This window comes from Arachis hypogaea, chromosome 10 (genome assembly GCF_003086295.3).
Source record: "Arachis hypogaea cultivar Tifrunner chromosome 10, arahy.Tifrunner.gnm2.J5K5, whole genome shotgun sequence".
NCBI lineage: Eukaryota > Viridiplantae > Streptophyta > Magnoliopsida > Fabales > Fabaceae > Arachis > Arachis hypogaea.
The window spans coordinates 32,810,024-32,821,027 of NC_092045.1; the positions used below are offsets into that span (position 1 = coordinate 32,810,024).

General features: G+C 41.5%; 1 non-coding gene across 1 annotated transcript; it reads left to right on the forward strand.

The window, feature by feature from the left end:
- Positions 1 to 3,884: 3,884 nt before the first annotated feature.
- LOC112719185 (small nucleolar RNA R71) lies at positions 3,885 to 3,992 on the forward strand. Its single transcript, XR_003161496.1, has one exon. It is a non-coding gene; the product is annotated as a small nucleolar RNA R71 (small nucleolar RNA).
- Positions 3,993 to 11,004: the final 7,012 nt, after the last annotated feature.

Consider the following 11,004-nt stretch of genomic DNA (forward strand, 5'->3'; position numbering starts at 1 on the left):
CAATTCTTCCCTTTTCAATTTAAGCACGTTTTTATTCAAGAAAGGTGATGGATTCATAGGACATTCATAACTTTAAGGCATAGACACTAAGACACTAATGATCACAAGACACAAACATAGATAAACATAAGCACTAAAATTCGAAAAACAGAAGAATAAAGAACAAGGAAATCAAGGAACGGGTCCACCTTAGTGATGGCGGCTCTTTCTTCCTCTTGAAGATCCTATGGAGTGCTTGAGCTCCTCAATGTCTCTTCCTTGTCTTTGTTGCTCCTCCCTCATGATTCTTTGATCTTCTCTAATTTCATGGAGGATGATGGAGTGTTCTTGATGCTCCACCCTTAGTTGTCCCATGTTGGAACTTAATTCTCCTAAGGAGGTGTTTAGTTGCTCCCAATAGTTTTGTGGAGGAAAGTGCATCCCTTGAGGTATCTCAGGGATCTCATGATGAGTGGAGTCTCTTGTGTGCTCCATCCTCTTCTTAGTGATGGGCTTGTCCTCATCAATGGGGATGTCTCCCTCTATGTCAACTCCAACTGAATAACAGAGGTGACAAATGAGATGAGGGAAGGCTAACCTTGCTAAGGTAGAGGACTTGTCCGCTACCTTATAGAGTTCTTGGGCTATAACCTCATGAACTTCTATTTCTTCTCCAATCATGATGCTATGGATCATGATAGCCCGGTCTATGGTAACTTCGGACCGGTTGCTAGTGGGAATAATTGAGCGTTGGATGAACTCCAACCATCCTCTAGCCACAGGCTTGAGGTCATGCCTTCTCAATTGAACCGGTTTCCCTCTTGAATCTCTCTTCCATTGGGCGCCCTCTTCACATATGACTGTGAGGACTTGGTCCAACCTTTGATCAAAGTTGACCCTTCTAGTGTAAGGATGTTCATCTCCTTGCATCATGGGCAAGTTGAACGCCACCCTCACACTTTCCGGACTAAAATCCAAGTATTTCCCCCGAACCATAGTAAGATAATTCTTTGGATTCGGGTTCACACTTTGGTCATGGTTCTTGGTGATCCATGCATTGGCATAGAACTCTTGAACCATCAAGATTCTGACTTGTTGAATGGGGTTGGTAAGAACTTCCCATTCTCTTCTTCGGATCTCATGTCGGATCTCCGGATATTCACCCTTTTTGAGTGAAAAAGGGACCTCGGGGATCACCTTCTTCAAGGCCACAACTTCATAGAAGTGGTCTTGATGCACCCTTGAGATGAATCTTTCTATCTCCCATGACTCGGAGGTGGAAGCTTTTGCCTTCCCTTTCCTCTTTCTAGAGGTTTCTCCGGCCTTGGATGCCATAAATGGTTATGGAAAAACAAAAAGCAATGCTTTTACCACACCAAACTTAAAATGTTTGCTCGTCCTCGAGCAAAAGAAGAAAGAAGAGAGTAGAAGAAGAAGAAAGGAGGGGAAAGGGAATGGCTTTAATTTTCGGCCAAGAAGGGGAGAAGTGGTGTGTATGTTGTGTGAAAATGAAGGAGTGAAGGAGGGTTTATATAAGAGAGGGGGAAGGGTAGTGTTCGGCCATTTGAGGGTGGGTTTGGGTGGGAAAGTGGTTTGAATTTGAATGGTGAGGTAGGTGGGGTTTTATGAGGGATGGATGTGAGTGGTGAAGAGAAAGATGGGATTTGATAGGTGAAGGGTTTTTGGGGAAGAGGTGTTGAGGTGATTGGTGAATGGGTGAAGAAGAAGAGAGAGAGTGGTAGGGTAGGTGGGGATCCTGTGGGGTCCACAGATCCTGAGGTGTCAAGGAAAAGTCATCCCTGCACCAAATGGCAAATAAAATCACGTTTTTAGCCATTTCTGGCGTTAAACGCCGGGCTGGTGCCCATTTCTGGCGTTTAACGCCAGCCTCTTGCCCATTTCTGGCGTTTAACGCCAGTCTGGTGCCCCTTTCTGGCGTTAAACGCCCAGAATGGTGCCAGACTGGGCGTTAAACGCCCAACAGCTAGCCTCACTGGCGTTTAAACGCCAGTAGGTGCGTCCTCCAGGGTGTGCTGTTTTTCTTCCTGTTTTTCGTTCTGTTTTTGCTTTTTTCATTGATTTTGTGATTTCTCATGATCATCAACCTACAAAAAAGAGAAAATAACAAAATAAAATAGATAAAATATAACATTGGGTTGCCTCCCAACAAGCGCTTCTTTAATGTCATTAGCTTGACAGAGGACTCTCATGGAGCCTCAGAAATGCCCAGAGCTATGTTGGAACCTCCCAACACCAAACTTAGAGTTTGAATGTGGGGGTTTAACACCAAACTTAGAGTTTGGTTGTGGCCTCCCAACACCAAACTTAGAGTTTGACTGTGGGGGCTCTGTTAGGCTCTATTTTGAGAGAAGCTCTTCATGCTTCTTCTCCATGATGACAGAGGGATATCCTTGAGCCTTAAACACCAAGGATTCTTCATTCACTTGAATGATCAACTCTCCTCTATCAACATCAATCACAGCCCTTGCTGTGGCTAGGAATGGTTTGCCAAGGATGATGAATTCATCCATGCACTTCCCAGTCTCTAGGACTATGAAATCAGTAGGGATGTAATGATCTTCAACTTTAACCAGAACATCCTCTACAAGTCCATGGGCTTGTTTTCTTGAATTGTCTACCATCTCTAGTGAGATTTTTGCAGCTTGCACCTCAGAGATTCCTAACTTCTCCATTACAGAGAGAGGCATGAGGTTTACACTTGACCCTAAGTCACACAAGGCCTTCTTGAAGGTCATGGTGCCTATGGTACAAGGTATTGAAAACTTCCCAGGATCTTGTCTCTTTTGAGGCAGTTTCTGCCTAGACAAGTCATCCAGTTCTTTGGTGAGCAAAGGGGGTTCATCCTCCCAAGTCTCATTTCCAAATAACTTGTCATTCAGCTTCATGATTGCTCCAAGGTATTTAGCAACTTGCTCCTCAGTGACATACTCATCCTCTTCAGAGGAAGAATACTCATCAGAGCTCATGAATGGCAGAAGTAAGTCCAATGGAATCTCTATGGTCTCAGTTTGAGCCTCAGATTCCCATGGTTCCTCATTGGGGAGCTCATTGGAGGCCAGTGGACGCCCAGTGAGGCCTTCCTCAGTGGCGTTCACTGCCTCTTCTTCCTCCCAAAATTCGGCCATGTTGATGGCCTTGCACTCTCCTTTTGGATTTTCTTCTGTATTGCTTGGAAGAGTACTAGGAGGGAGTTCAGTAATTTTCTTGCTCAGCTGACCCACTTGTCCTTCCAAATTTCTGATGGAGGACCTTGTTTCAGTCATGAAACTTTGAGTGGTTTTGATCAGATCAGAGACCATGGTTGCTAAGTCAGAGTTATTCTGCTTAGAACTCTCTGTCTGTTGCTGAGAAGATGATGGAAAAGGCTTGCTATTGCTAAACCTGTTTCTTCCACCATTATTGTTATTGAAACCTTGTTGAGGTCTCTGTTGATCTTTCCATGAAAGAATTGGATGATTCCTCCATGAAGGGTTATAGGTGTTTCCATAGGGTTCTCCCATGTAATTCACCTCTTCCATTGAAGGGTTCTCAGGATCATAAGCTTCTTCCTTAGATGAAGCTTCCTTAGTACTGCTTGGTGCATTTTGCATTCCAGACAGACTTTGAGAAATCATATTGACTTGTTGAGTCAATATTTTATTCTGAGCCAAAATGGCATTCAGAGTGTCAATCTCAAGAACTCATTTCTTCTGACTAGTCCCATTGTTCACAGGATTTCTTTCAGAAGTGTACATGAATTGGTTATTTGCAACCATTTCAATCAGTTCTTGAGCTTCAGTAGGCGTCTTCTTCAGATGAAGAGATCCTCCAGAAGAGCTATCCAAAGACATCTTGGACAGTTCAGAGAGACCATCATAGAAAATACCTATGTTGCTCCATTCAGAAAGCATATTAGAAGGACACTTTCTGATTAATTGTTTGTATCTTTCCCAAGCTTCATAGAGGGATTCCCCTTCCTTCTGTCTGAAGGTTTGGACTTCCACTCTAAGCTTACTCAATTTTTGAGGTGGAAAGAACTTTGCCAAGAAGGCATTGACTAGCTTTTCCCAAGAGTCCAGGCTTTCTTTAGGTTGAGAGTCCAACCATATTCTAGCTCTGTCTCTTACAGCAAAAGGGAATAGCATAAGTTTGTAGACCTCAGGGTCAACCCCATTAGTCTTGACAGTGTCACAGATTTGCAAGAATTCAACTAAAAACTGATGAGGATCTTCCAATGGAAGTCCATGGAACTTGCAATTCTGTTGCATTAGAGAAACTAATTGAGGCTTAAGCTCAAAGTTGTTTGCTCCAATGGCAGGGATAGAGATGCTTCTCCCATAGAAGTCGGGCGTAGGTGCAGTAAAGTCACCCAGCACCTTCCTTGCATTGTTGGCATTGTTGTTGTTTTCGGCTGCCATGAGTTCTTCTTCTTTGAAGAATTCGGTCAGGTCCTCTAAAGAGAATTGTGCTTTGGCTTCTCTTAGCTTTCTCTTCAAGGTCCTTTCATGTTCAGGATCAGCCGCAACAAGAATGTTTTTGTCTTTGTTCCTGCTCATAAGAAAGAGAAGGGAACAAGAAAATGTGGAATCCTCTATGTCTCAGTATAGAGATTCCTTTAGGTGTCAGAGGAAAAGAAAAGTAGAAGACAGGAGTAGAAAATTCGAACTTATCAAAGTAGATGGAGTTCGAATTTTGCATTAAGGGATAGTGTTAGTCCATAAATAGAAGGATGTGAGAAGAAGGGAAGTGATTTTCGAAAATTAAGTGAAAAATTTTGAAAACATTTTTGAAAAACATTACTTAATTTTCGAAAATGAAAGTGGAAAAGAAATCAAGTGAATTTTTTGAAAAAGATTTTGAAATTAGAAATCAAAAAGATTTGATTGAAAACTATTTTGAAAAAGATGTGGTTAAGAAGATATGATTGGTTTTAAAAAAAAGGATGTGATTGAGAAAATATGATTTGAAAAACATTTTAAAAAGATTTGATTTTGAAAATTAATAACTTGCCTAACAAGAAAAGATATGATTCAAACATTAAACCTTTCTCAACAGAAAAGGCAACATACTTGAAATGTTGAATCAAATCATTAATTGATAGTAAGTATCTTTGAAAATAGAAAGAAATTGAATTTGAAAGAGATTTGATTGAAAAGATATGATTTGAAAAAGATTTGATTTTGAAAAAGTTTGAAAACCTGAAAAAAAATTGCATTGAAAAACAAAATCTTCCCCCTTGTGCCATCCTGGCGTTAAACGCCCAAAATGGTGCACATTCTGGCGTTTAACGCCCAAAACTATACCTTTTTGGGCGTTAAACGCCCAACCAGGTACCCTGGCTGGCGTTTAAACGCCAGTCTGTCCTTCTTCACTGGGCGTTTTGAACGCCCAGCTTTTTCTGTGCAATTCCTCTGCTGTATGTTCTGAATCTTCAATTCTCTGTATTATTGACTTGAGAAGACACAAATAAAAATATTTTTGGATTTTTAATAATAAGGAAAAATCAAAATACAACTAAAATCAAATAGCAATGCATGTAAAACACCAAACTTAGCAGTTTGTATATTACTGACACTAATGAGAATGCATATGAGACACATAAACACTCAAGTCAAGAGAATTCAAAGATTAGAGTAAGAAATCATCAAGAATTATTTGAAGATCCTTAAGACACATGAATGAATGCATGTAATTGACACCAAACTTAAAATGACACATTAGACTCAAACAAGAAATTTTTGGGTTTTATGATTTTGTAATTTTTTTTTTGTGATTTTCGAAAATTTAGTGGAAAAAGGTATCAAAATTCTTAATGAGAATTCCAGGAATCATGCAATGTTAGTCTAAAGCTTCAGTCTAAAGGAATTAGACATGGTCAGCCAAGCTTCAGCAGAACATTGCATTCAAGAGCTAAATTGATGAAGATCAATCAGCTTTGGTGATGATAAGAACATCACCTTGAAACACTAGAATTCATTCCTAAGAACTCTGAAGAAAAAATACCTAATCTAAGTGGTGCGCGAAATTGTGAACTATACTTTTTCACAACTCTCATAATCCCCGGTAATGGCTCCAAAAACTTGGTGCGCTCAATACCATGGCATTACACAACTTCGCACAACTAACCAGCAAGTGCACTGGGTCGTCCAAGTAATAAACCTTACGTGAGTAAGGGTCGATCCCACGGAGATTGTTAGTATTGAAGCAAGCTATGGTCATCTTGTAAATCTTAGTCAGGCAAACTCAAATGGTAATGGTGATGAACGAAAATAACACAAAGGTAAAGATAGAGATACTTATGTAATTCATTGGTAGGAACTTCAGATAAGCGCATGAAGATGCCTTCCCTTCCGTCTCTCTGCTTTCCTACTGCCTTCATCCAATCCTTCCTACTCCTTTCCATGGCAAGCTCGTGTAGGGTTTCACTGTTGTCAGCAGCTACCTCCCATCCTCGCAGTGAAAGCTAATGCACACACTCTGTCACAGTGCTGCCAATCACCGGTGTGGTTCCCTCCCCTACCGGAATAGAATCCAGTGATTCTTTTGCGTCTGTCACTAACGCCCAGCAGGTTACAGGTTTGAAGCACGTCACAGTCATTCAGTCATTGAATCCTACTCAGAATACCACAGACAAGGTTAGACCTTCCGGATTCTCTTGAATGCTGCCATCAGTTCTTGCCTATACCACGAAGACTCTGACCTCACGGAATGGCTGGCTCGTTTGTCAGGCGAGCACTCGGTTGTCAGGCGATCAACCATGCATCGTGCAATCAGGAATCCAAGAGATATTCACCAAGCCTCAAATGCTTGTAGAACAAGAGTGGTTGTCAGTCACTTTGTTCATGGGTGAGAATGGTGATGGGCGTCAATCATCACCTCCATCAAGTTGAAGAACAAGTGATATCTTGGAATAAGAACAAGCGGAATTGAATTGAAGAACAATAGTAATTGCATTAATACTCGAGGTACAGCAGAGCTCCACACCTTAATCTATGGTGTGTAGAAACTCCACCGTTGAAAATACATAAGCATAAGGTCTAGGCATGGCCGAATGGCCAGCCTCCCAATGATCTAAGAACACAAGTGATCAAAAGATATAAAGATCCAAAGACCCAAAGATCCAAAGATCCAAAGATTCAAAGATTCAAAGATTTCTAATACAATAGCAAAAGGTCCTACTTATAAGAAACTAGTAGCCTAAGGTGTACAGAAATGAGTAAATGACATAAAAATCCTCTTCCGGGCCCACTTGGTGTGTGCTTGGGCTGAGCAATGAAGCAAATTTCGTGTAGAGACTCTTCTTGGAGTTAAACGCCAGCGTTGGTGCCAGTTTGGGCGTTTAACTCCCATTTGGGTGCCAGTTCCAGTGTTTAACGCTGGGATTTCTTGAGGTGACTTTGAACGCCGGTTTGGGCCATCAAATCTTGGGCAAAGTATGGATTATCATATATTGCTGGAAAGACCAGGATGTCTACTTTCCAACGCCGTTGAGAGAGCGCCAATTGGGCTTCTGTAGCTCCAGAAAATCCACTTCGAGTGCAGGGAGGTCAGAATCCAACAGCATCTGCAGTCCTTTTTGGTCTCTGAATCAGATTTTTGCTCAGCTCCCTCAATTTCAGCCAGAAAATACCTGAAATCACAGAAAAACACACAAACTCATAGTAAAGTCCAGAAAAGTGAATTTTAACTAAAAACTAATAAAAATATACTAAAAACTAACTATATCATACTAAAAACATACTAAAAACAATGCCAAAACGTATACAAATTATCCGCTCATCACAACACCAAACTTAAATTGTTGCTTGTCCTCAAGCAACTGAAAATCAAATAAGATAAAAAGAAGAGAATATGCAATGAATTCCAAAAACATCTGTGAAGATCAGTACTAATTAGATGAGCGGGGTTTTTAACTTTTTGCCTCTTGAACAGTTTTGGCATCTCAATCTATCCCTTGAAATTCAGAATGGTTGGCTTCTTTAGGAACGCAGAGTCCAGATAGTGTTAATGATTCTCTTAGTAAGGTATGATGATTCTTGAACATAGCTATTTATTGAGTCTTGGCTGTGGCCCAAAGCACTCTGTCTTCCAGTATTACTACCGGATACATACATGCCACAGACACATAATTGGGTGAACCTTTTCAGATTGTGACTCAGCTTTGCTAAAGTCCCCAATTAGAGGTGTCCAGGGTTCTTAAGCACACTCTTATTTGCCTTGGATCACAACTCTTATTTCTCTAATTTTTTTCGTTTTCTTTTTCTCTCTTTTTTTTTCGGTTTTTTTTTTTGAATAGCTTTTTCTTGCTTCAAGAATCATTTTTATGATTTTTCAGATCCTCAGTAACATGTCTCCTTTTTCATCATTCTTTCAAGAGCCAACATTCATGAACCACAAATTCAAGATACATATGCACTGTTTACACATACATTCAGAGAACAAAAATATTACCACCACATCAAAATAATTAAACTATTATAAAATTCAAAATTCATGCAATTCTTTTTCTTTTTCAATTAAGCACATTTTTATTGAAGAAAGGTGATGGATTCATAGGACATTCATAACTTTAAGGCATAGACACTAAGACACTAATGATCACAAGACACAAACATGGATAAACATAAGCATAAAATTCGAAAAACAGAAGAACAAATAACAAGGAAATCAAAGAACGGGTCCACCTTAGTGATGGCGGCTCTTTCTTGCTCTTGAAGATCCTATGGAGTGCTTGAGCTCCTCAATATCTCTTCCTTGTCTTTGTTGCTCCTCCCTCATGATTCTTTGATCTTCTCTAATCTCATGAAGGATGATGGAGTGTTCTTGGTGCTCCACCCTTAGTTGTCCCATGTTGGAACTCAATTCTCCTAGGGAGGTGTTTAGTTGCTCCCAATAGTTTTGTGGAGGAAAATTCATCCCTTGAGGAATTTCAGGGATCTCATGATGAGTGGGATCTCTTGTGTACTCCATCCTTTTCTTGGTGATGGGTTTGTCCTCCTCAATGGGGGTGTCTCCTTCTATGTTAACCCCAACTGAATAACAGAGGTGACAAATGAGATGAGGAAAGGCTAACCTTGCCAAGGTGGAGGTCTTGTCCGCCACCTTATAGAGTTCTTGGGCTATAACCTCATGAACCTCTATTTCTTCTCCAATCATGATGCTATGGATCATGATAGCCCGGTCTATGGTAACTTCGGACCGGTTGCTAGTGGGGATGATTGAGCGTTGTATGAACTCTAACCATCCTCTAGCCACGGGCTTGAGGTCATGCCTTCTCAATTGGACCGGCTTTCCTCTTGAATCCTGCTTCCATTGTGCGCCCTCTTCACATATGACTGTGAGGACTTGGTCCAACCTTTGATCAAAGTTGACCCTTCTAGTGTAAGGATGTTCATCTCCTTGCATCATAGGCAAGTTGAACGCCACCCTCACACTCTCCGGACTAAAATCCAAGTATTTCCCCCGTACCATAGTAAGATAATTCTTTGGATTCGGGTTCACACTTTGGTCATGGTTCTTGGTGATCCATGCATTGGCATAGAACTCTTGAACCATCAAGATTCCGACTTGTTGAATGGGGTTGGTAAGAACTTCCCAACCTCTTCTTCGGATCTCATGGCGGATCTCCGGATATTCACCCTTTTTGAGTGAAAAAGGGACCTCGGGGATCACCTTCTTCAAGGCCACAACTTCATAGAAGTGGACTTGATGCACCTTTGAGAGGAATCTATCCATCTCCCATGACTCGGAGGTGGAAGCCTTTGCCTTCCCTTTCCTCTTTCTAAAGGTTTCTCCGGCCTTGGATGCCATAATGGTTATGGAAAAACGAAAAAGCAATGCTTTTACTACACCAAACTTAAAATGTTTGCTCGTCCTCGAGCAAAAGAAGAAAGAAGAGAGTAGAAGAAGAAGAAATGAGGAAGAGGGAGATGGTGGTGGGTTCGGCCAAAGAGGGGGAGAAGTGGTGTTTAGGTTGTGTGAAAATGAAGGGTTGAAGAAGGGTATATATAGGAGAGAGGGGGGTAAAGGTTCGGCCATTATGGGTGGGTTTGGGAGGGAAAGTGGTTTGAATTTGAAGGGTGAGGTTGGTGGGGATTTATGAAGGATGGATGTGAGTGGTGAAGAGAAGGGTAGGATTTGATAGGTGAGGGGTTTTTGGGGAAGAGGTGTTGAGGTGATTGGTGAATGGGGGAAGAAGAGAGAGAGTGATGGTAGGGTCCTGTGGGGTCCACAGATCCTGTAGTGTCAAGGAAAATGCATCCTTGCACCAAATGGCATCAAAATCCACGTTTTGAGCCATTTCTGGCGTTAAACGCCGGGCTGGTGCCCATTCCTGGCGTTTAACGCCAGGTTCTTGCCCTTTACTGGCGTTTAACGCCAGTCTGGTGCCCCTTTCTGGCGTTAAACGCCCAGATGGGTGCCAGACTGGGCGTTAAACGCCCAACTGCTAGGCTGACTGGCGTTTAAACGCCAGCAGCATCTTCCTCCAGGGTGTGCTGTTTTTCTTCCTGTTTTTCATTCTGTTTTTGCTTTTTTCATTGTTTTTGTGACTTCTTATGATCATCAACCTACAAAAAAGATAAAATAACAAAAGAAAATAATTAATTATAAAACATTGGGTTGCCTCCCAACAAGCGCTTCTTTAATGTCATTAGCTTGACAGAGGACTCTCATGGAGCCTCAGAAGTGCTCAGAACCGTGTTGGACCCTCCCAACACCAAACTTAGAGTTTGAATGTGGGGGTTCAACACCAAACTTAGAGTTTGGTTGTGGCCCCCCAACACCAAACTTAGAGTTTGACTGTGGGGGCTCAGTTTTGAGAGAAGCTCTTCATGCTTCCTCTTCATGATGATAGAGGGATATCCTTGAGCTTTAAACACCAAGGATTCTTCATTCACTTGAATGATCAACTCTCCTCTATCAACATCAATCACAGCCTTTGCTGTGGCTAGGAAGGGTCTGCCAAGGATGATGGATTCATCCATGCATTTCCCAGTCTCTAGGACTATGAAATCAGTAGGGATG